The sequence below is a fragment of the Ornithodoros turicata genome, chromosome 2 (genome assembly GCF_037126465.1).
Source record: "Ornithodoros turicata isolate Travis chromosome 2, ASM3712646v1, whole genome shotgun sequence".
In the NCBI taxonomy this organism is placed as follows: domain Eukaryota; kingdom Metazoa; phylum Arthropoda; class Arachnida; order Ixodida; family Argasidae; genus Ornithodoros; species Ornithodoros turicata.
The window spans coordinates 12,700,510-12,727,311 of NC_088202.1; the positions used below are offsets into that span (position 1 = coordinate 12,700,510).

The 26,802-nt window shown below is 45.3% G+C and overlaps 1 protein-coding gene and 1 long non-coding RNA gene across 3 annotated transcripts in view; one reads left to right on the top strand and one right to left on the bottom strand.

Moving 5' to 3' along the window:
* LOC135385213 (uncharacterized) overlaps positions 1–26,802 on the top strand; it is a 162,111-nt gene that overhangs the window by 133,037 nt on the left and 2,272 nt on the right. The gene's annotated exons all lie outside the window — the stretch shown is intronic.
* The window catches only part of LOC135385209 (uncharacterized), a 281,039-nt gene that overhangs the window by 68,966 nt on the left and 185,271 nt on the right, over positions 1–26,802 (bottom strand). The window contains exon 1 of one of the 2 annotated variants that reach the window (XR_010420345.1): positions 7,992–8,197. The exons of the other annotated variant lie outside the window; for it this stretch is intronic. The gene's annotated coding sequence lies outside the window, so the exon portion shown is untranslated. Of the gene's footprint in view, positions 1–7,991; positions 8,198–26,802 lie in introns of those variants that run through there. 2 annotated transcript variants of the gene reach the window in all.

The following is a 26,802-nucleotide window of genomic DNA, read 5'->3' on the forward strand; positions in this document are numbered from 1 at the left end:
GGTGTCATTAGTGCTTCAAGTGCAGTACAAAGTACTAGAGGGTACTTCAAGTACAGTACAAAGTGCTAGAGAGTACTTCAAGTACTCATCAAGCACCCTGCCAATTTAATTTGTGTCGCATTGCATTTCACTGTTTGGTAGCCATGACCTGCTTTTTTAGCAAAATTTTTGCCAGCATTCTTGGCAAGTGTTATGAAGCCGTAGAGGCCTACTGGTTAAGTGCTAATACCCCTGAACATGAACTGAATCAGATGGTATAATTTGCAGTTACATGTACGCAGGCAATCAGCTGTGCTGTGGTTGTGCAAAATAGTATTATACCCTGACAGCAGCAACGGTGATATTTGGGGTACTTGGTATTTAGACACTGTAGGCAGGGCGCAGTAATATAGACGAGGGACAGAAACAGCAGAGAAAAACACACATACAGAGGATGACTGCCCTGACACTGACTGACCCAAGATCAGTGATAATTGATCTTGGGTGATACCCCGGCTAGTGTAGTGTTCTAGGTAGTACTAATCTTCGCGTACAACGTGGAAGGAAATTATTTTCAGGGGAAAAGAGCACAAGACAGCAGATACTATACATTTCTGAGCATTCCTTACTGCTTTCTGAAATAGAGCATGTTTCCTAAAAGAATATGCAAAAATAAAGCATGAAGCACAATGTAAACCTTCATTCTTATACACTGTGACCTGCAGTAATGCAATCCATGTGACCATTAAAAAAAAACGTAAAATAAAAAAACTTAAAGGAAATCATGTGTGTCTTTCAGTCTATTGCCTTACCTCATCACGTAATCCAGTCATACACTGTGATATAAAATTATTATTAATTGCCAATGGAGGAGACAATGGGAAAGAAAAAAAAAACTCTAGAAATGCATTGGGAGAACAAATGATAATTCCAAGTCACCGTTGCAGTGTCATAATGTGTGCGTGCCTTTGCATCCCGGTTCTTTACCGTAAACATAAATGCACTAGTTCTTTGCCAACGTATCGAGCCTCGCAACAACAAATTTTCTTCTTTAAATTTTTGGTACTTTTATGGTGATTTTTGTCTGGTGTTCAAATTTGGGTACTTGAGTACATGATTTGAAACGTACCTAAAGTAAAGTACAAGTACTCAGAAATGTACTTAAAGTGCTACTTGAGTACTTGTATGAAGAGAAGTGCCTCAGGCACTCAGAGCCGCCGATATTTCGAACAGAGAAATCTCTGTTCGAAATATCGGCGACTCTCATCCTGAGGCAATTCCCTCCATACTTCCTTACCTGTTCGCTGGATTTTCTACCCTTCTACTTGAGTACTTGGTACTGCAAGTACGTACTTCTCATCACTGCAAAATAATGCCCACTACCTATTATCACCCGCGATCGGGGTTTTTCGGTTGGAACAGAGTATTTATCGACTTTTTTTTTTTTCTTCAGTGGCGCATTTCCCGTTTTCGACAGTACAGTCGAGAGGTAATTCGTACGATTTACACCCATCGCTTCCACACCGTGTTCTCTGAAATGAAGCAATAGAAGCGATATCTAAGAGTCAGGGCCTCAACGCTCCGGAAATGGCGCCAAATACCGCGCAACACGACAGAATTTCCGCCTTGATCCCTCTCGACACGACGATACAGACATTCCTTCACGCGATCCGTCAAAGTTGAAAAGAAATAAAGCTCGGAAACTTGCCACACAGTCTGCGGGGTGTTCGGCGAGATTGAATTTCCGGTAATCCTGAGCTCGTATGACGCGCAGAATATTCGCGGAGAAATAAAATATTAGCAGCAAAGGGAGGCTTCATATGCGGCGGGGATGTGCTCTGGTAGCCGGTGCTATTCTACAGCCAGGATCGAGCAAAATCGATGCGAGAGAAGGGGCTTTGACATTTGGAAGCCAATAAGAAGATTCCGCCAGGGAAACCAACTTTTAATTCCAAACAGTCGCGCTCCTACGCCATTATACGTGGTCGACATCACATCGTGAATTGCGCCTCCGGCAGACGCTGACAAGGAAAGCTCTTGTTTGCAAGTCTCGCGCAAGATCTTGCATTTTCGTTATAGCGGTGATAAGCATCAAAAATGTCATGGCGGGATTCGTCTGTGAACTTTGCGCGAAAACGGTTGGCTACGGCTTCGCCCTATGTGTTTCGTTTCCATTTCGTGTTTGAGCGCCGCGAAGCAATTGTGCCTGTGGGTAAATGGAAAGAGGACAACAAGAAGGCGTGGGAGAGAGGAGCCTTAAACGGGCAATGAAATGATATTTAGCATTGCTCAAAACCTTGTTTGATTCGTCAACCCGTCTGTCAGAAGCCACCACGCGCAGTCGTACGGTGTCTCATCACTGCACAATTAAATTTTCGGGAATACCCTGAAAAACCATCCATTAGCTGTACCGAACGACCTTAGAGGCTCGGCCCGATCTCCTGCAGTGACGTAATCAGATCACTGTGACGTAGCGAGCAGACGCGAGGTTTGATTTGCCACTGAAACTCCGTTACAGACACTGTAACACTGTCTGTTACAGACAGTACAAGCGGCGGGCTCTCCACAACACCGTGAGTAACATCACCATGGTTTATTCATCTACGGCTCTCTGAAGGAAGGAGAGGCTTCTATAGGGCTTGCATGTCGAACGCTCAGCTATACAATCGTTGTTCTGAAGCAATAGCGTTTCGTTGCACGATAACCGAAGCCACAAACGAAACATTTATGGAGGAAACCTTCCCCACACCTTTAATGTGCGTCGTACCACCACGTACAAGCTAGACTCCAGCACGGTCTTATCGAGCTTCCACCAACGAACGAATGTTGCAACCATTCCCGCCATGGCGCCGGTCTAGCATACACTGAGAGAGCTAATCCTTCCAGATCGTCAAAACCTGCACTCTGCTCAGCCGCTGACATCGTCATGATCATTCCGATGTCGATGTAACATGCGCCCGGATTCGTGTCGTAGAGGTCGTGCATGAAGTGTTCTCGGCGCTGCAAATTTTCTTCGACGAAATATCGCATTACTTGCGCCCAATATGCGTGTTCCAGAGCTTCCTTTGCAGCTGGAACAGCTTAATAAAGTTGTACATGTGGGATTGCAGGACTACTTTATTTTGCGCTTTGCTTTCCCTGGAATGTCGTATAGGAAAAGAACAACTTTGGCTTTATTTTCAAATTTTGGGCCATTTGCATCTCCTCGCCTTTTTCTTTTGCTAATCTTCAGTGCACAGAAGTGATACGAGTTGACGTAAACTCACAGTAACAGAGGAGCACAGCCAGTCAACTTTAGTATGCACTTCGAGCAGCAAACAAAAACCTGTATGTTTCTTCGATTACCTTGTTACTATTAATCCACTCTTTTTTTTCTTCTTCTTCTTTTTTACCTTAGCGTGCAGCTGTAAAGGTATCTAAAGCAGCAGACAGGCAGTTTATGTCGACGGCGTAGTTTAACAACATGTTGCTTGTAAGCCCAGCTCAACAGGGTACACATGTGACAGTGAACGCTTGATATTTTTAATTTGCCAGCAGAATTGAGGTAAAACGGCTCAGGACGACGCTTGGTGGGAAATAATGCCAAATTCGTCAAGCAACAGCGATCTATGTTCTCGACTGCCTTGCGGTTTTGATGGCTACGTAGACGACGCCTAGCCGACTTCCTTCGTTTTGGTCACAGTGTTGTCCACATACAATGTGGTATTCCGCCGTACTTGGCAAGCAATGTTCAGCAGGTGACCACTTCGATACAGAGTTCTCCGTAACTTTAATTTTAATTTCCTAAAGAACTATGAGTGCATTTGGCGAAAATTGTGACGTAAGAGCACTGCAGGCTCAGGCTATCGAATAGATAAATCTTCTGAGATTGCACCTGTACTGCTTAGTGCTACTGAGTAGCGGGTATACATGTTCACGCAGCCTTCGTCTGTATGTTTTCTTTTTTCTTCCAATTCCCAATTTACGAAAACCGAAAGACGAAACACAGAACGCACGAGCTATTGAAAAAAAGAAAAAGAAACGCGTTGGCGTAGAATTTACATGACATTCACCCACGGTCGCGAAGTATTCTTCTTTATTCGCTCAAGAATCCGGGGTTCTTTAGCGAACAAGCAACAAAAGCTGTATATAAAAATGGGCGTCCTATATAGGTCACGTTTACTGATAATGCGGCGTCTGCTTCTGATGCGCGATTCAGGATGAGGTTTACATATGGTGTGCATTGCACTGAGTCAACATTTTTCCACGCACTGGCTTGGCTTTCCAGTGTCACAGTAAATCGTCAAGTGGAGCAGTGTATGTCGTGGCGTCTCTGCAACGTGAAAAGGGATACGTTTGGCATAAGCCATTGTTTTCTTCCTCACAGCTACTTTCGAGCCCTTAATGTATTTTTCGCATTCGCGCTGCGCCCCCTACTTTGCAGCATTTATCTGGTCCTAACTGTCACTCGCAGAGCACGTGATCTCCGCACTCATACAAACAAGTTGCGTTACTGTATTTCCGTAGGATACAGTTCCAGTAGTACTCCTAATGTCTTTCTGACCACTGCGGAAACACAATTATCTCATGTTTCAACGACACCTTTGCTTAAACAAAATATCCAGCGGAGTGCATGTATGCGGGGGGGGGGGGGGGGGGGGAGGAAAAGGAAGTCTTCAGCTCGACTTGCTTCAACTGCCTACAGTATCTTCTTTTTTTTTTTCCCTCATCGTGGCGGTAATCATTATATTTCCACCAAATCGCCGCTAGCACTAGGTTAGAGGATCTCGTGTGGGCGATGTAACCCTCCAATCAGCATCATCATCAGAATGAGGTTGTCATTAACCATGGATCAAAGCTGCACGCATACCTTGAAATCAAGCATACACCTATAGTCTGTATATATGCTGATGCACGCGCGAGACCTTTACTCGATATGGCCGACTGTGCCTGCCTTACCAACGTGGTAGGTCGCGGTATAACACGCACACAGCTGTACAGCACTAAGTGCATGCACAAAACTGCAAATGACATTCATAAGAGTACAGTACGCATCATCACTCCATGCACCTGCCTGTATTGACACATGCACTTATAGTTTACATGGTCCATTCATTGCCTTGAGGTTGAACCTGTTGACTCTCCTGCCAACGGTAATGGATGCTCAGAATCATCCGATCATCAATTAAGTATCGGGGCAGCCATCCATTACGGCGCCGTCACGCCATTTTAATTGCCTGCGCTCATTAATTACTCGGAATGAGAAATGGAAGGAGGATTCGGATTATTCGCCCCATTATCTCCGGCCGGGACTAAATCCTTCGTGGACAGATAGCATGGCCAAAGACAAAAGCTTTTGCATCCCACGGAAAAAACGCGTATAGGCAGCTGGTAAGACTATTAAGAATTAATAGTGCGAACAAAAAGGGCTCAGAGTACTATATCTATTCATGCCCTTCTTCGTGAGCGAAGACAATAGTTCCACTGGTACAGAGTTGACGCCGTTAAAGGCATTCTGCGATGCGACATCATGCCCTAAGGTTAATCACGTAGGGAAAATTTATTATGATTGTTTGAGGACAACGTTATTAAGGGAAAATGAGTAATATACCTACGCACGCTCTAAACGGTATAAGGACCTACACTATAGAGGCACAGGTACAGGTGACAACTCGAACGACGTTGGCAATGCAATTCAGTTTTCAAGATTGGAGAGTTTTAATATACCGCAACCGGCAGACCGGTAAGCTATACCGCGTCTACCACGATGGCTGCCCCCTGTTGTATGGACAGAAAGCTGTAACACTTGGCTTTAGTATACAGTCACGCTGGTGTTGAAATTACCCGTGGCTTCTTCATCTGAGTGCTTGTAATTTTTTAGCTAGTACATGTGCCAACTAATACAACAGTGACATTAGTAATGCCATAATAACTGAATAAAAACATGTGCCAACAGCCATTTGCCGGACAGAACCAATTCATTTCATTTTACTCGCGTGCCGCCAGCGCAAGGGTGCCGCAAGCACGTGTCCACGCGCAGCAAATTCCTGATTTGGTTTCTACCGGCAATGTTCCGGTCATGGGAGCCGCCATCTTGCTCGGCGGAGTTGGAGCGTGGCGGCGCTAGTGTCAATTTCGCACGGTATAAGCCCCGGTAGAGGGGCAGTATTTTGCCTCTGCCTCCCGACAGGCGCCGGTATTTCTTTCGCGCGTGCGCGTTCCAGTGATGACGTCAATATACCGGCTGTACCGTTACTGTCTGACCGGTATATTAAACCTCGCGGTTATTGAGCTACAGATCGTTGTACGGTGGCTATACAGACTTTCGCACACTTGAGGGGGCTATGCGTTGATTCTGAGAGCATGCAAGGTTGCAAAGTGTACATGCCTAATACTAAATTTCATCCAGCAGAGCGCCTGGTTTTTGAGATAAGCAAGAGAAACAAATTTCAGTCGCGGTTTTACGGTGCCGTAAGCATTACCCAATCAACACAACATGTTGGCTCAATATTGGACCAATAGTAGCAATACCGACCCAATATTGATCCAATCCCGGATCAATATTGTGCCGACATTGCCAATATTGGGCCAACATGTTGTGCTGCTTGGGTAGCTACCGCACCACGGCGGACGTCTCAAGGCTCTGCGACCGATATAAAAGTGATTGGGGACTGTTTAGAGATATGGTAAAATACAATCAGCAGGTTCAAATTTTCTCTGGAATCAGTGGCTCGATTGCCTGGCAGAGCAGATGGCGCAAGATACTCACACTAGCGTCAGGATAGCGAAGGTGGTGGCTAGAAAATTCAATTATAAACAGCTTGTACTTAATTGCAATATCTTAAACCGTGATTCTGAACACCACAAGAAAGCATGTGACGGCGTTTGTTTAGCTTTAGTATGCTGAGCTCCATTCCTGCCGTGGCATTTGTGGAGAGGAACATTGCGTTTGCCATACAGATAGCCTTTCAAATTTCTGTAGCAGTATACGTCTGTCTGAAGGGAGGAATTTTTACAGCTAAGCTTTTTTGTGCTTTCGAGTTGCTCAGAGCACGTCGAAGCATTTAACGTTAGTCATCTGAAATTACTTATTTGCCAACTGCAGCGGTTCACCCAGTATCCCAGGCACCACGGGGTGTATAGCAGAAACTTGGAGGTGGGGTTATTATTACAGTTACGTCATAACAACAATTATTACGGATGTCATTAAAGCTGAAATAGCAACTGCCCTCCTGTAGGGGTGCACAGGCAAAAAGGTTAGGGTGTGTGTCGCCAAACACTTGCGGGTGTTAGGGGGGTGCAGAGGGTGCCTCGATAAATCACTGGTCAACCGTTGCCTTGAAGCTCATGAAAACTCTACATTATGAACACGCAACAGGAAGAGGGAGAGAAGCAGAAGGCTTTTCAGTAATGATGTGACCTACGTTTTCCAGAATACACACGTGTACCCTTGTAATGGAATCAACCATTTTGCGCGTCCATCCCTTACATGATCACGAACAAGAACGGTAAAAAAAACAGACACCTACAATATCTCGACCGGCCTCGGTGGCTCAGTCGGTAGCGTGCTCGCCTGCTGATCCCGAGATCGCGGGTTCGATCCCGGCCGACGATGCCAGTAACTTGGTGACAGGGTACAAGTTGCTTAGGCACGCCGTCTTCCGCGAGGGACGTTAAATACGGGGTGCCGTGTGATGAGCTTTCATCGCACGTTAAAGAACCCTCAAGTGGGCAAAAGCAATCCACAGACCGACCGCTGTGGCGTCGCTCATGATCTCAGTTGTCTGGCGACGTAAACCCCCAAACTAAAAGTAGATAAATAAATACGATATCTGGCTTCCCGGATACAAAGAACATTTCGAACCAACCATCTTTGCAGAGCACCACTATTTTTTGCCTTCCAGAAATGACAAATTTTAGCAACGGTTCTGTATCGTGGAGTTCTACGTCCAAAATATATCGTAATAGCGAAACTAACATTCCCGCCCCGTCTTACAACTTTACGGATTAGCCAGATATGAGGTATTACTCACCTAAACATCAGCAGCAGCCGATATGCTTGATGCACGATGACTCTTCAAAACGCTTACTAACGAGCGGAACCGGCAACTAACAGAAGCGTAGAATGAGCCCCTTCACGAGACTTGCTTTTCCGACGCGCCGTCATTGCAGGAAAGGAAGCACGCAACGCAGTTTTCGGCGGCACGAAGCGACAGCAAGGAAGCGCGGGAGTCGGACTGACGTCTGGCAACCCGAGCAGACTCAAATTAGGGAATATTAATTAGCGCGCGCCTGCGTGCTCGAGTCTCTCCCTCCTCCCCTTCTTCTCTCCCGTCAGGACTGATTCCTTGTACGAGAGGAAAGAAACGACGGGACTGTTTTCGGGAATAGGAGATCAGGGAGCAGGGAGATCGCGCGCACAAGAAATGATGTTTTGGCTGGAAATCGTAATCGCGTGAACTTGGACCTGGTCTTTCAGGATTGGCTGTCCAGCATCGTCATGGTAACGTTAGAAAAGAGGACATTTAAAGATAGTGCACTTTTCCAAGCTTCTCCTATGGGTGATATGTTGTCAGGATTCGCCGAGTATCCTTCTTTTATTGTTTTATTTTTGTTATTTTGGAGCAGATGTGGCCCGTAAATAGAACATAGACGGCACAACCGTGAGTGAGTTAAAACCGTCAGGCAATGAGTCAGCAGTTTTAGCAGTTATTACGTCTCATCCACTCTATATTTGTGACAGTTGGAATTTTGATTGTGAGAAGATGATTTGATATCTTCACAGGACTTGGCTTAGGGAATGCCGGTTTTACAAACGCGGAGAGAATGAAACCGTTACACGAAATGAGACAACCGCTGATGCAAAAAAGAACACACGTGCACCAAACTAACTGAGCCAAAAGCGCGCATCGAGGCGTTCGCAGCATATTTCAATGCCCCACACGTGTATTGTAAAACATGTAAATGCTTTATGGAATTGGGTTCCACGACGCATCTGCAAATATTAGCTTTCATACAATGTTCCATGATGATGACGACATGAGGGGATGCATTCAATATGAGAATTCGGTTCATGTTTCCATTCAGCAAAGAACATCCTACCCAGGTATAGCCAATTATAGAATTCCGTCATGCCAGTTGTGGAGCGGATTGCGGTGGTATCTCCATCGCCTACAGCATGCTTCACGACTGAAGGTTAACAAACATCTCGTTTTACTAAAACAACGCAAAGGACTTACAAGGCACGCAGTCTTCCTTCGGGGTGGGGACAACAACATCGTATACTTCGTTAGAGGCTCCAGAAACGCAGCAGATATTCGAGGCCGTGCAATTCCAAAGCATAATATTTCTTATACCGTGCTAGGCAGGGCGAACTTGATGTGCGGGTAAGTATTTTCAATGAATCCGCGTTATCGAAGGATATCGAAGCATGACAAACATCGGGGTTCATGGCATCATAATTCGTGGTTTTACGTCCAGAGACAACTGTGACCATGATCGTCGCCACGGTCGCGGTCCATGGATTAATTTAGCCCACGTTAGGGTTCTTTAATGTGCGCTAAAACCACACGACATAATATCTAACGTCTCTCGCGGAATATCTATACGTGCCTAAGCAACTTACATGTACGCTACCGCCAAGTTGCTGGCGTCATCAGCTGCTGGGATCGAACCCATGACCTTGGGATGAACAGGAAAGGAAAACCAGTGATTTCCTGGAGACTGGCATGCACGACACACATAAATCATGAAGTCACTCCCGGCCGCTTTGTTTGTGATTACCTACAGCATAAGTGTACCACTGTTCTTAAAACAAGTATCGCTCTCTAAAAATAACCACGTTCAGGTACACATCTAAAGACATTTGTGTATTCTTCATTATGATGACACCTTCAGCAAATGTATATACTTACTATTGCCCTGCGAATTATTTTTCGCTTCGCCTGCCCCCGACATCTTTTTTTTTTATTCGCGCACCTTACCCACAATTACTCTCGCGGTAGAGGACACATATGTTGAAAATCTGAAACCGAACGTAATTGCGGACCAGTCGTATACATAATTCATTTACACATTTCACGTGTAAATGTCTTATCCCATGACGACTTTGTGATGCAAGTTTCACCCTATACACTCCCACGACACTTACCAATAAGCATTCAATAATACCACCGTGTATTACCTTCGCCCAGACTTTTGCGTATCTTGAGTATGCAATCAAAACACAGTATTTTAAAGGCTTTTTTCTGGTATTTTGGTATATCCTTTCTTTTCAGTATTTTGGTACTCTACTTAATACTTTTGCGACAAGTATATTTAAGGTATTTAGAATACTTTTTTTTTTCAGTATTTGCAATTCAGTGCTCAAAATAGTTTCCTTCCTCGTCAAGCCGTATCAGCACTTCCCGCCGTGTCCAGATTTTCAGCTCACTGGAATTTCCCTCATTTTTTGACGAGCACTTTGAAATGCTATTATTATAGCGTGCAAACAAAATATATGCTTAAGTATGGCCGATTAAGTTTATTCCTCTCATTTGTACGGCGCAGGGAAACATCCCACATCATCATCATCATCATCCATTCATCTATGTTGTTGTTGTTGTTGTACGGCCACGTTCGGAATACGCGTTTCAGTCACTGCTAATCCTGGAGTACTTTAAAGAGTATCTTAAATATTCCTTAGAGTATTTAGTACTCTTTTGAGTATTTCTTCTGTATCTTAACTACTTTTTTTCGCGGAGTATTTAGTATTATTATATTAAATACGTTTGCGCAGTATTTTGTACATGTCTGCCTATGCCTTTACGTGTCGTTCGTATTGCACATTTGTGCTCGAATACTTCTTGGATACCAGGTTTTCAGGCATGCAGAAAAATGTTAAGTACGCTTGTTCCGAAGGCGTTCAGGAGACGTGCACAATACTGTCTTACCTTTACAGTTTACATTGATGCGATGTAGTCTTGTCTCGTGTAGTGGTGCCCTCGGTTGCCGGAATCGCAACTTTCCGAGAATACAGGTTGACATTAGGTGATAACGTACAGATCCCGACAAAAGTTTACGGGACACCAGAGTGACGTATTTCTTGATCGGAGCGACACCCTAGCAGCGAATGGGAGTGGACACACTTACTGAGAGGTGTATGGAGTACCCAGTCACCTGTTTGTAAGTCTATCTGCTCCTGTTTGCAGCAAGAGTATCGCTCAGATGACTATATTCGCTACTCCGGTGTTCCGTAAACATTTGTCAGGACTTGCACTTCATGCGACCAGACGTCCTGATTTAGGCAGGACAGGTCCCGCTTCTATGACTGTGGCCCCTTAGTCCCGGCAGCCTGCTCGTGGGACGGCGCTATGTCCCGCGCTTTTGGTTGGATCGAAGCTCGAATGGATGAAGGCGCGACTACTCGAGGGTTTTCGACTTTCACGGGACCCTGTCTCGGCTGGGATCTTGCCACCGTCTGGCCAATGGAACCTCATGATGTGATGATACGTTGCTGAAATTTTCTTGTCTCACTTTACATTCCTGTAAAATATTTTGGCTCTCTGCATGACGTGGAAGCTAGATAAATTTAATTTTTATGTTTGAGAACTGTGACGTCATGTTAGGCTCCGACGGAGCGCCCAGCTCTCATCTGGCAACGTGGTTGCCCTTCGCGCCTTCCAGGGAGCTCACTTTTTGCACTCCGTTAGTGGGGCCCCACGTGACATATCCTCCGACCGCTCCGACCTTCGAGAGAGCACAAAGGAGGGAGTTGACACCTCTCGCGTTTTCCACTCTTCCGATCAGCGTCATGTGACTTCTCTACCATGTGACCCTCCTCGAACGCCGGCGTCGTTGCTAGGAGAAGAGTGCCTTCCACAACATGACATCACTGCAATTCGTGGGCTTATGATTACGTCACCCGCTCCTCGCGTCATCGAAACTTGTGGAGGCTCAGCAGATCGTCAGAAATTTACAGAAATGCACAGTGTTCGTAAACAGGATTGAAATTTCGCGTATAGAACACATGAGGCACGTTCTTTTCATGTAATAAATAATATAGACGCTGTTTTCCGAGTACAGAGTGGCACTTTAAGCATGCTTTACCTCAAAACGCTCTTGCGAGCGTTCCTGTACGTCCGAGCGCAAACCATCAAAAAAGATTATGTTCCGACGAAGAGAGGTAACATGCCACACTAGTGAATAACAATTATGTCCGTCGATAATAGTTATCAATATGGAGAGCAGTCAGCAGACGAGAGGTGCTCACAGACCACGAAGGCAGAAACGTCGGCTATCCTGCCCTCCCGACACGCTGATCCTGAACGCCATTGGCCACGGCGCACACGATATTTCATAACAGTAACGACAGAGGCAACGAACTCTTTTGTTTTGACAAATACAACAGCAACTTTATTTTAATAGTGATGATTTGTGAGTTCATCGCCAGGGTGATATACTCTACCCCACTCCAGCCGGTAATGTGGAAAAATTGAATAATGGCTCGGCTCACAGTGAGTACCCCAGTCCTACGATGTCCAAAAAGTTTAGAAGTGGCAAACACTTTTTTTTATGTATATATATGTTCACTATCCGTATGCTCATATGCGAATAGACGTGTACAGGAATAAAGGTAGCGGACCATTTTATTTTTGAGGCCCAACAGGGGAAATAGCGAGTGTTATTCAGTCTCTCATTCCAATGTCTGAAGCATACAGTGGCAGCAGAACGCGCACGTATCTTTTTCAGGGAGCCAATCAAATTCCAGCCTTCAAATTCCGTGACTTTTCCAGGTTTTCACTGACTATTCCAGCGAATTCCCTGACCAAACCAAGGGGGAACTTGGGTGCCTCTGCTGCTACATTTTGATACGGATCCCTCATAAAACAGATAATTTATTTAGTATTAGTGAGACTGCGCTACTTTTGTGCACGGCAATGTTACTGCGCCGTGGCCACCCAACCACTGAACGGCACTCGCGATTTGCTGCGCATCGTCACAGCACTTGTCCGCGATTTTCCCTGACTTCAGCTCTGCTTTTTGGCAAATTCCATCAGAATTCACTGACCCGGTTTTCCAGGTTGGTGGACACCCTCATTTTTCCTCCCCTCTTTCTAGGGCTAAGGTGACCTTTTTTTTCGATTCCGTGTGAGCGCCGCGAAGCAACTGTGGCTCATGGGCAGCGTACAGGTGTGGACAGATGGAGAGAGGGTAGCAGGAAGGAGTGTGGGAACAGGGAAGTTGGGCAGACACCGTGCCATATATGTACAACGACTACTACTTTAGTTCAATGATGACCAGTGGGGATTGTCATCGCCAGGGGACTCTCCCGCATTGCTGGTGAAATGGAAGAACGGGTCGCGTCACATGATAACCTATATGTAAGAGTATGTGTCATCTTGCAAAATTTTATTCCAACACATTGTGCATTATCACCAAATTGAGATACACATATTGGTACACAGGGGTGAGGGTGTTATCTCACACATATTACAGAGGCGACGTATGGATCCCAGCGCTGCGTTCTCCTTACTGTTACCCAGGGCCTGAGAATCTAACCTGGGAAGGCGGTGCTCAACGCATCACAAGTTAGGGTCTCAGGGAGTGGGGAACAGGGCCTTTGGGAGGATACCGCAACCCGCCGAGTGATGAATATCCATGCAGTCCTCGCTCGCCCGTGGCTTTTCTTCGTTTTGCTTTTGCTGCAGTCTCCTCCTTCGAGCACAGTCTAAAGAAAGAAAGAAAAGCAGAATGACACCAGTGAACGTGCTGCTCATAGTGAAGGTACTAACACACGAGAGATATGGGTACTATAGACTAAACAGAAGAAAGGAACTTCTGAGCAGACATGCCTGTCTGTAGAACTCCCATAGATCTGGAGATTGGATACCACGTGATCGTACTCAGTGCAGAGGTACATCAATACATAGATGATATCTGGGAAATAATATGGCGTACATATAGGCAAGCTGGTGGATAAACTCAATAGATAAGGTAAGATAAACACGAAGAAGGTTGTGCTGATGGTGTGTTGTTTGTTCGTATTTGCCCATGCTCGGGCTTGGACTATACATGATACCCTTTCGTGTGTCCCCAGCACCACTAGGGATGTCGTAGTTACGCGCATTGTTTGCTCTAAAAACATTGAATGGCGTAGATGGAAGACCATACAATAATATTGTCAAACTACATCACCTAGCTTTGGAATTGAACAAGACGCAACAAGAGACGCAATCAAACGTGTGTGGTATACCCAAGGAAACGTTATATGTTGTGCCGTGCCGGTAGGTATACAACTACGGCACGGCCGGAAAATCAGTGCACCACACTTCGGTAATCAGCAGGGATAGGGCAAGATCGACAAATGCAGTAAATGCAGTAAGATAGACAAGTGCTGTTACACTTGATCTGTGAATTAAGTGAGGTGGAACCCGGTGTAGACCTCTTGGGTTGAACACGATCCTCCTTTGTCGAAAACTCCCCATCTGTTTACTATGCTCGTCGTTATCCTACGGAAAGTGAACGGTTAAGAACACGAATATAGAATACACTTTAAGAAGGTGAGTGTCAAAAAACACACATACCACATGTTACCACGATGATTAAAAAAAACGAAGGAAAAAAAAACCCCACACACTTAGGTCATTGCTGCCGCCCTAACCACTTCAGATATGCGCTTAAGCTGAATGCGTAGATCCCACATAATTTGTATATGTCACATGAGTAAAGAACATCATTGAAATACCAACCTTCACACAGGATCATTGCAAGACACAAGTCGCACGTATAGGCTATATACCATGGCGCACAGAATATACAGGGTGTCCCAGAAAACGTGTCCCTGAATTGTAATAAAATGTGGTCAACGGCATTTGTTCTTACTGGGTTTTTGCCACCTCCTGATGTGAATGTCATGCAACGCAAGTTTAATTATGTAAATTTTTGCGAAGTGAACTCGGACAGTTGCCAAGTGAAGGTCACTTTTCTACCCACCAACGTGAAGAGCGTGCCGAATTTACTCAGAGTCATTATACTTGACAGGGATATTGAAGAGCTATGCCATCGGAAAAAATAGCCGAACATCATGCTTTACGGAGCACCCGGAGCATAGCACGCGACGAATTTTTCAGGGCAATTGTTGTCAGCCCGACGAAAGGAGGTTGGAAACCCGGCCCACACCGGGATAGTAGTAAGAGATAACACAGGCATGACTTAATCGCATCTGGCTTCCGCTGGGATCATGCCTTCCTTTTCCCAATTTCAGCAACTGTCACCCAAGCAGCACAATGTACTGAAAGTCGAGTGCAATAGGGGTGGACGGGTATGTGGAAGGCCTTGAACAGACTTGTGAAACTAAAGAACATTGATAAGACACATGCCGTCCACCCCTATTGCACCTGACTTTCAGTACATTGTGCTGTTTGGGCACCTTTTCTAGGGTTTCCAAACTCCTTTCGTCGGACAGACAGCGATTACGCTCAAAAAGTCGTTGCGCGTGGTGCTCCGAGGAGCATGTTCGGCTATTTTTTTTCCGATGGGATAGCTCCTCAATATCTCTGTCTATTATCATGGATTTGGGCAAGTTCGGCACGCTCTTCACCTTTGCGGGATGAAAAAGTGGGATTTAGTTTGCAAATTTCCGAGTTTAGTTCGCAAAGATTCACATAATTAATCTTACGTTACATGACATTCACATCAGGAAGTGGCAAAAACCCAGTAAGAACTGCCGTTGACCCATGATTCTGGGCGCCGTAGTTTTTTTTTTTTAATTATAATTCCATGACACGTTTTCTGGGACACCCTGATACGGACGCATGGTGCAGGGAATCTACACATGTAGTACCAGCTAGGTCGACGTCATGCTTGTATGTCATAGGCCGTTTTGAATTAGCACGTTACGTAGTATTAGAATTAGGACTATATACTGTGTTGAATAGTCAGATTCTTCTGCCTTCCGCTGAACCTACGCTTACATTTTTCAGTGTGGGGGGCCCAATGCTTAGGCACGTCTATATACGGCCTGCTTATAGATACTCACATTAACATTAAATTTGGTTTCTGTCACAGACATAAAGCCTTCAGGAACATTTTCTACATCTGCTGAAATTCTGCGAGGGAGCATCACTCAGAGCATCCCTTTCCGTCATACAGTTAAGAACACTTCGCTAAACACGATCAGTACAAACATACTTCCGCTCATGCATGGAAAGTAACTGGCATCACACTGGAAAAGATACCTGACACTGAATGTTCTTCAACTGCTGTAGTATACATGGAAACAAAAAGAAATAATTCTATCCATTTCAGTGTTGTAATCCGTTTATAATAATAATAAATCGTCACTTTTCATGTCGCGAGACAAGTATGACCACCCGCTACGCGTCAGTGGCTCAGTGGATTAATTTTGTCCACCTGGGGTATTCTTAGAGTGTGCTGAAATCTCAACACACGGCACAGCGTATTCAACCTCGCTCGTATAGAGAAATTCCCGCGCATGACGTCACGCTCTTGCGGTGGCGCTGGAGTCAGCAGATCGTCTGCTTGGTGTGGGCAAAACAGCAATCAATTGGAGTGATCGTTTTCATGGAAAGTGGGCATGCACCAAAACCGTGTATCTTTGGGATACACAACCCGATGGGGAAAGTGTGGCGAAATCACTTTTCATCAGTTTCCGCGCAACGCTCAACGAAGAAATCGTTTGACTGTGAATCGCTTTCATAAGTTAAACAGAAAGATTCCCTGACATCGCCTCTATGAGATTCCCTCACGATACCTCTGTACAAATGAACGTCGCCCATGAATCGGTGCACGCTAGCAAATCAACGCTGTTTTCAGGAACGCCCCAATCAAACAGCTCGCCTAAGGTGAGTAACTATTGTATGCTTGCACAGTATCAGTACTAAACTGGCTCGGCGAAAACATTAGATAAACTCAATGATGGCCACTAACTACTTCTCCAGTAGTTTAACTATAACTACCAACTACTTCGCCACGGAGTAGTTTAACTAGTAGTTCAAGTACTTTTCAGGGAAGGTAGTTAAAACTACTTCTGTAACTACTACAATGTATTTTAACTACATTTCTAACTACTTAACGTTGCCCATCAGCACCAATCCCATTCTATAGTGTTCTTGGACACCTAAATATGAATCATAAGCAGTGATAAAAGTGAAGATTTAGTACACATGCACGGTAAAATTGCTCTGCACCTCCGTTCTCATCAAACAAGTAGCTCAAGGTAAAAGTCGGAAGCACAATGCTGCCGTAAAACTTGCGGCAAAATCGGAAGTAGTTGTCGCCTGCCAGTAACCTAACTACTGTAGTTAACTACTCGAAATAGTAGTTTAATAGTAGTTGCACACTACATTTCTGCAAGTAGTTGAGAACTACTTTTTAACTAAAATCAGGTAGTTTAACTAGCAGTTTAACTACATGTAGTTAACTACTAGCCATCACTGGATAAACTACAATGCGATCGTGATCGGCGGCATGTTTTGTGGCTGAGCTGTCCCAGTTCTCGATGTGCAGTGCAATGGGATCGTCATGTTGTATACCGTTCATAAACGACTTTGTCTTGTGTGATTCCTTCAGAGCTCTAAATGATTCGGGTATTGTGGAAAGAGACAGTAGAGAGCGGTGTAGCACAGTAAAGTGGTCTATAGGCAGCTTTTGAACTGTCACCAAGTTGCTGGCGGTTCGAACCCGCAACCTTGGAATCAGTAGGTGAGCACGCTACCAACTGAGCCAACCGAAGCCGGGAAAACAAGAATGGCTGACATTGTTTCCTCGACTAGCAAAGTAACGGATGTGAGCGTCCATATCAAAAAAGAAGGCGCAGGTCACGTGTGCAGCTAGCTCCCTGAGACCATGACATCACGCAAGATGGAGCAACCTATGCGAAAAACTGAGTTTTTGCCGCCCGTTTGTGTACATAATGAGAACAGCTCGAACGAATCTGTGCTTTCTGTGGGCACTGCATGCACGAGGCGAGTGTTTGTGACAGACGATGTGCATTCTGAATACAGAATGAAGAAAACAAGGCGCGCATATTACCCACAGATGTTTCCTGCCGTTTGTGTCGCCACGATGATGCGACGTGTCTTTGTATTCGTCTTGCGAGCGGAAGCATTTGCATGTTTGCTCAGAGACGTGCAAGTGTAGCGCAAAACGCGACGTTCCTCCCGTAATATTTACGAAATAGTTTGATTGTGGCCACCCACACGTAGTCGTCAGAACGCTATTAACGCAAAAGAGATGTGTCATCTCTTCTTTCTATTTGGCCAATACAGGAGTACTTCGCCACACATTGTTTCAATGTATTCTATATTTCGAAAGGTTCGCACAAGTTTGATTCCTACTTATCGTTACACTGCTGTCCGTTGCTAAATCGACAGACCGGACCCAAAACTAAAATGACTCTGTTCATGCTCAGGATCACCCTACAAAATATATCAATTAAATTCGCAGCCAGTTATTTATAACTGAATTTTATACCTAGCGCTTTTGCACACCAATATGCCGCATGGTTTTCTCGTTTCCATCAAAATTTGCGACGCCCTACAGCGTGACATTTCGCCATCTGGCAACCCACGCAACTAGCACTCGAACACAACTCTTGTCTCATAACCAGTGGACATCTCCAGACTGTCCTTTTAAAAATGTTTCGACGCTGGTGTATGGGTATGTATGAGACGTCCACTAAGTCCAGTAAGTATAAGACGGCTATTTGCATCGATGTGAACCCGCATTCCAGGTTTTACAACAAATGAAGAACAGACGTGCAGAATACGCCACAACAGCTTGCCTCATGCGCAGGGAAAAGGGCAAAGATTGGTGGAGTCACGTGACGTAGTGTTTGTCCACTCACAGAGCAGACGTTAGTGGTACACCACGTGCGTTAGCTGTGACCCTCTTATTTGGGAGAGGAGCCAATGATGTCACTCCACGGGCAATAGGGGTAAGTGGGAAACGGGAGAGCTGCGCAGACAGCCGACCTACTTGCGCTCCGTATACCGAGTTCGCTGAAATCAAAACTCGTCAGGACTGCTATGACATCGCTGCAGGAGCCTCCGCCAGTGAAGTTGCGCGAAAGATGTTATACGCTTGCGACTACCAATGAAATAGCTGTAGCCGTCGCTCCACTGATGTTAGATATCGACGGGAGAGTTTGTTAGAAGGTTTCCATCTCGCCAACCATATAGTATGCCACTATAAAGATAATTATTTTTCCTCAATACTGCGGCGTACAGTACAGTAAGTACATTATGTAATTATCAAAGGGTTACATCACTGCCGCTACACTAAAAGATAGTTATCAAAGTATTACAGCCCGTCTAAGCTATTACGGTAGCAATCATTAACACTTAAGCTTTTGCATTAATAGGTAACGGTTTACGTCTACCACAAGATTCACCTAAAACTGCAGGCACAACAGCAAAACTATCGTGAAGCACCCCACACAACGATAAGGTTATCAGAAACAACAGAGATGCTATGTGGAGGCGAGGACCCTTCATGACTACAGTGAAGGAGTGCAGCAAACCACTTCTCAAAGCCCATTGGCCTACAGTTCGTTCCAAATGATAACCACATGCGGTGGGCAGCCCCGTGGGCGGCGGTCGTTAAACCACTAAGGGCAACGGTCACCCGGCTCCATTGTCCCCCCAGCCAAGTGGGAGGACGGGCAGATGGGCGGGCGGGTCCCGCCGACTTCTGCGCATAAAGTCTTTATTCGTGGTGCAAACCGTGGTCGCACAGAAGACCGTCAGGGTTGACGAGTAACAGATTTGGTACTCTATTGCGTAACGAGTGTGTTTCCAAAGTTCATGCAGCTAGACGCTGCTGTCTTCGATGGTGGGTATTACAAAAGGAAAGAAAGGAAATAATGCAGCAACGCGACACGCCGCTGGCAGTTCAGCTGGTTCAACTTTTCCTCTCGTCACTTTACGATGACTCAAGTTCTACTGGCTGGTTGGTTATTACCGGAAGATCTGCCTATCGGTGTGGTGGCATGTCGCTCCTGGGCCGACAACACAAGGAAATAAGTCAACATATGCCTTGTTGGGACGCCAAGTTTGCGAGACTATAGACGGTTCATTGCCAACGTCGTATGGTTTCGGTCTAAAACTATACAAGTACGTGGCTCCATCAAGTGATCGTGGACAGCTAAAGCTTATTCGGGAGTGATATATTGAAGGACCCATGCAAAGAGATCCATCGACCAGGAACTTTGTTCGAGGGCTGCGAGAACTTCACCACAAACACACCCTTAAGTTCCCTTCCAGGGTATCCGACACCCCACCCTACCTTACCCTGTAACACAAAATACCTTACCTTGCAAAACGAAATACATGTATAGAGACAACGACTGAGGAAAATTTTCACTTAATTTCTGGCTATAACCCAGGGTACACTGCTTAGTATGTGCTATGAAATTATGAGGTGCACGATGAGGTATAAGTAATACATCCAGTTCTTTGGTGTGACACGAAGCTGTCATAGCCAGGTAATGTAGGTGCACAAAGGCATAAAACTCCCAGAATGGGAATATGAGCCCAGGTCTAGTAACCAGCCTAAATCAGGCCAGTGTCCCATGTATACTGCAGGAAGAAAAGTCTTGTAAATACTATCGCTGCGGCATGACATTGGGCCAACGTGAACGGTGCTTCAGTGACGTTTAATCGCGAAACAGTTCGAGAACCGTTTGACTGAAAACGATTCACTAAAACTCGTGGCGGCCTCTCCTGCATTATTTTGCGGATCACACATTTCCCATGCTACTATTTTAGAGGTCTATATAGGAATAAGCTAAACATTTTCAAAAAATGCACGCAAGCGTTGAGACGTGTCACTGAGGGTGGCCTTCAGATCCTGCCTCGCTTAGTTTATCGCCCTAAGAAGTACAAAGTCATAGGAAATGCAAACGCTCAAAAAGGAAACTCTCACCGTTGCAGCTGAGCAACAAGGAGCGTATTTTCTTTTCCCTTCACTTCTTTCCCCCTTTCCGCACAACGGATAACAAACGACCCGCCGCGGAAGCAGTAAAATAAAATATAAAAAAATAATTACGAGACACCAGCGACGCCTACTGTATGTCGTCACCTGCTTGGCACCTCCACGGACGTCGTCTCGCGTGTGACCGAAGGATTCGATGTGCGAATCATTACCACGTAACCCTGCTGCGATTCAGTGCCACGCATCAGCCCATTTCTCACCTCGCTGCCATCCGCAAAGTAGCACCTGCCTGCTCTGTCGATGCACAATCGACAACATCAGCAGTCGATAACCGTAGGTACCCGTGCAAAGAAAAAAAAAAGCCAACGAAGAGATCTCATATATAGGTGTATGTCGCTCAGCTCTCGATCGCATGCTGGAAGGCAGCTGCAACTGCCAAGACAAACCTCTCGTTACAGGATCGTGGTATGAGCAGACTGTGTAATTTTTAAAGGACGTTCGCCGTTTGGGAGCGAATATATAATTTGTTGAACTCGTTAGAATTAATCAGAGAGTAGCAAGAGACGTTTTTTTTTTCCTCCGGTGTCTGTCCTTCACCTTTCTCAGACGAGACAGTCCATACGAGCGGGTCGTAATTCTCTATATACAGCTATAATACAACTCTTATAACGTTTCTCATAGATAGATAAGGCACGTGCGTTAAGACATGGTCCACGGTCATTGTGCAGACTTACTTATCGCTTGCATTCAACAAACAAGCAAATGAATAAATAGACGCGCGACAGACACGCAGGAGCTTTTCTAAGCCGCGGAATTATTTCACACCTGTAAACGTTGTACGGATGTCACGAGTCATTCTTCCTTTACATGAGTGGCTCAAGGTGGCAGCTTTGGTGCTCCCTCCGGAAAAAGGACACGCAATGTAATGAACAAATTTGCCGCCGAAGATGTATACGCTGTGGTCCATAAATACGTTTATTATTTCCAATTCACAGAGTTGGTCGCGATGATCCAAAACATTTTCCACGAAAACAGAGCAAAATAACGACGTTACTATACTTTGCTACGATTCGAACGTTATTGTCCAACGTATCCTTATTCCCCATGCAATCACCACTTGCTCTCGAGGGCTGTGCATTTAGCTGAGGTACTGTGACAACTGTACATTTCTGCTGTCAGCGTTATCGACTTCGCGTGTAAGGAATGCAAGTCAAGCAGTGAGACACGCTGCACTGCCTGTGTCACGACCATGGTTGAGCATTTTTGTGCTCTTCGCGTTTACGAAACTCAAGGGAAACGGATATTGCTGCTGAGTGATACCACTCAGCAGCTGTGAGTGGCATGTTGAGTGAGCATGCTGAGTGATGACAGCAGCGGAGTCTCCACACCACGTATAGTGGCGTCAGCATCATTCATTCACTTTCGGGCTCTGGGAAGGAGGAGGAGTTTCTACTTTCAAGACAGTTTGCAGGTCACAGGCCTCTCTCGCGCACTATACAGAAGCCGCTTGCACAAACATTAAGGAGATTCTTCAGTTTGTGTCCTCAACACAACGTTAGAAGAAAAGGTATATAAATGGCATAAAAAAGATATAAACCAGGACTAAAGTACCACATTTAGCCCTCATTCCCACAGTCTATACCCATTTAAACAAGGTGGAAGGTATAGATCACTGAGGCTATAAGTTCCACTGCGGCCGAGGGTTTAATAAGGTACAGGTAACTTTCGGCCACCGTAATTCCTTCATCTGTTATCACATCATCTCATCTCACCCTGGCTACAGTCGTGACGCAACCCACATTCGTGAGGCCAACAACGGCCGAGCCGGTTTTCGTCACCACCACCATTACCAGGTATACATCTCTATTACGTTTATACCCTCAGCGTTTTTCGTATCATTACCTCCTCCACGTGTGGGATCACATTAATTTGTAGCTGATATCACGATATCACCTCAGTTAAACATTAAATAAAAATAACACTGTCGTTAATACAGTAGCATTCTAATCAGATTGGGTAATGATATCTGGCAACCTACTTTTGTTTATGAAATAACTAAATATACGCGTCCTCATTTCTTGGGTTGCTAGCTCAACGCTGCTCGTGCGTAGAGCACTGACAAAGCTACTGAGGACGCCACTAAGGAATTTCTTCAACGTTCGTTCAAGCGGGTACGGTACGATAATAACTGCGATAATTGTTATTGCGCAAGAGCCCACGTTACTTGTAGTACAACATGCCGAAGTCAAAAACGAAAATGTTTTGAGAGAGTGCCTTCACTGCTCCTTTAAAAACGAGAAACAAATCCTTAGACCAGTGCCCAAATTGACGGCACTCCATCTACAATTGTAAACATTTGCTCGCTTTGACAGGAAGAGACAAGAGATTCACAAACGTAGTTGATGGTAACGAAAGTGAATTTATGAATATGTGATTGATCAAAGCCAAATGGTGTAACCGAGCATGTCGGTGGGGCTTACGATCTAGTTGCTCACAAACTTCTATGTGATCGCATGTCAGCTGATCTAGTTTCGCCTACATTTAGTGACAGAGTTCAATGTAGGCAACCGTTTTGTCAGAGCGAAACCCGCGACAATTCTGTTTTTCCACTTGTACGACTTGTACCGTCCTGTCGTTTATCCGCGGTCGTACCCTGCGGCAGTTACAGTATATCTATATACTGTAACATTTTCCAAATAATGGGTTTGTGGATTTTGCAAAATGCAATGTACGCGAGAAGCCAAAGATCTCACAGCTCCACTCCCGTAACGAAAACACACACACGCTTACACACACACACAAAAAAAAAAAAGAAACAAGGTACAGCTTGTCGAAAAATAATGCGTAGCAGTGCAAGTTAAGACTGCCGAAGAGAGTACCATATACCAAGTCCCAGGGCAAATCTAATGGCAACTTTAACCATCTGTCAAGGTACTGTCGTCAAATATTTCTGCATTTCGCCAAGAAATTCGAGGGCGAACAGCACTGGCTCAAAAGTGCCTGTCTCTAATTTTCAAGCACGACAAAGGGCAGGCGCCCGTCTAAGGATGAATCTCAGAGGCCAGCGTGAGTCCAGGGTTCCCGTGGTTGAATTTGGACGAGATCAAGATTAACTCGCTCATAAAAAAAAATAATAATAATAATAATCATCATTTCAACACATGAAATGAAACCCAGTTTGGCAGTAGATCAACGTTAGTTTGGCGTGGTCACCATTTTTGATAACCATACATATCAATTCCTTCATTCCCGATAAATGGCGAATAACTTTTTCTCTGAGCACCACAGACAGTCATCATGGGCCTCCAAAAAGGGAAAAAAGAAATCATGTTTGTGCACACGTAAATGACTAGTGAAAGCAAACAAACACAGAGCACACCTGGGACGACCGGTAATGGCGGGAGAGATTCCAGGCGAACGCTCGAGACCGGAAGTGACGTGCATGACGTAAGAAGAAGGCCACACTTTCTCTTTCTGCCGTCGATGCTTTCAGATCGGGAAGCAGCTGTGACCGAGTTTTCTCCCACCGAATTCATCCTCCACCGATTATGACTCACTCTCTGCGGAGCTTTCATTTTCCTCAGGGCATCCGATCTGCATCGGAAGTAGACGATATTACGGAGCTTGTGTAACTGCTGAGTACTCGGGGGCTACCCGTGTACATCTGCTTCATTTGGTCGGCAAATATTTATTGCTTCGGCACGGCAAACATTGCAAATACGGTAAAGGTGAACGGGAAGGAACGTTGACATACTGCGCATCAAGGCCACCTTCGAGGCTCTGCGAAGCCCGCAGTTTGTTTTGAGGTGCAGAGCGACGCATGATTTGTATTAGTTTCACACTAATTATAATGTCGCACAACATTAGAAAAGCTCTTTCAATTCAGTGTTAGCGCCGCGAAGCAACTGTGGCTATGAACGGCGTATATGGACAGATGGAAAGAACAGGAAGCAATATTACATGGAGGTCAGTACGCGTCCTGGGCGGACTTCAGGGAGCCCTGGGTCGACATTCGTCTGGGAGGCCTGCGGGAAAACCCAGGGAAAACCCCAGAATGCACTTCCGGTGCGGGGATTGGAACCCGCTTCACCTCCCAGTGTCGGCGTGGACAGCAGTCACTCTAACCACTATGCCACGGGAGCTAGTCACATTACAAAAGCAACAAAGAACCAAGAGGACTCGGCATTCCACAGCAGCAAAAATCGTAGATCAAACTCCTGCGGCCCGCGTGAAGATGTCGCGAATACCATCCGGCCCTTACGCAGAATTCCTTATGGGGAGTTTTCGCCTACGTCACATTGAGACGTGGCATGCTCGTACGCACCTCCCATTGGTGGTCCCTTTTCGTGCTAGCGGCACCGAAAGATGACAAATTACATTATTTTTCAATGCAACAACCACAGTTTTCCAAGGAAATGTGAGCACGACAATGACGAAGTGTGTTCGGGATAAGGGAGGGGTACGAACGCAAGGGGATTTCAAAACACCATTCAAGGCTTCGTTTTCGATCAAATGCTAGATAATCACGGCAGCTGCGCCAAAAAAGTGACCACCATCATGGCGGCCAAGCGCGTTCGTTTTTAACGTTATGCGACAACACCTTATAATGCAATCATGTAAACACGCGAAAGAAAGGACTCACTCAAAGACGGTACAAAATATAATATGAGTAAGTTTTAGTACTGTGGAAGTCCTCTACATAAACGATACGATAAGGGAAGCTGTAAAATCCAATCTCAGCAACCTTGAAAGAAATTGCGTGATTGGCTTATCGCGTTTTCGGGACCGTTGTCGTCTCCCATAACAGTGTCACCGATATAGCGGTGGTCACGAATTTAACGCGCGGGTGTTATTTTTTACTATTCTATATTTAGTCCTTTATTTTTTTACACTGTCTGGTAGGCCTACATTCTAAACCCTACATTCTCTTTCGTAATGACATGCCAAGCTATACAAGGGATGATGCAGCAATCAAGGGACCTTTTCCATATTCGCGTCGCCCCTGGCGGCGGAATGTCGAACGTCGCGTCTTTCCCCCCAATGATGGTGACGCTTTACGAACTGGCACGTACGTTGCGTGGGAAAGTAGCAAGAGAAGAATGCGGAAAGAGTGAAAGCGCATTGTACTCATTACCAGACCTCAAACGTCCGCGTAACCTTGAAACAGATTATCTCCCCACAATGAACATGACAGTCGCCTGCAGATGGGTCCATGGCGATGTTTTCCGCTCAAAAATGGCGGACTCAAGGGCTGGGCATGCGCATACGCGTTGTCGGAAATGAACCATTGCAAACAATTTTCAGACCCATTTATGAACTTTTTCTTTACCATGTGACGTCTGGGTATCCCCGTATCCACACACTTCTTCGTTCTGTTGTTCATTCTCAGTTTTCCTTCCTCCTCCAACTAGGAGAATTACAGAAGTCGGCTTTTTTCATGAGCACCACACTTTTCATATTATATTTCTTCTACCAAATCAAACGAACACAATTCTGTTGTGTGTGTGTGTGAGAGAGAGAGAGCGTGCGAGAGTGTGTGAGAGTGAGTGTGAGAGTATGAGTGAGTCAGTGAGTGAGTGAGAGAGTGTGAGTGAGTGAGTGAGTGTGTGTGCCTGTATGTGTGAAACGTGGGATACAAAAAGTAAGCATGGATGTCTGACTGGTGACATGAATTTATGGCTAGACCGCATCTTTTTCAGTATAGATTTCTTTTTCAGTTTAAGTTCGAACAATAAACTGAGTGTAAATTATGCAGAATAATATTATGTTATCGGAAAAGTTGAAAAAGCGTCTTGAGACAGAGTAGTTGGTACATATACCCACGAAAAAACAAAAAGACAAAGACAAAAAGGGAACTGGGAAACGAATAACTGGACACAGGCCGACTGCTAGCTAGGAAATATACACGTT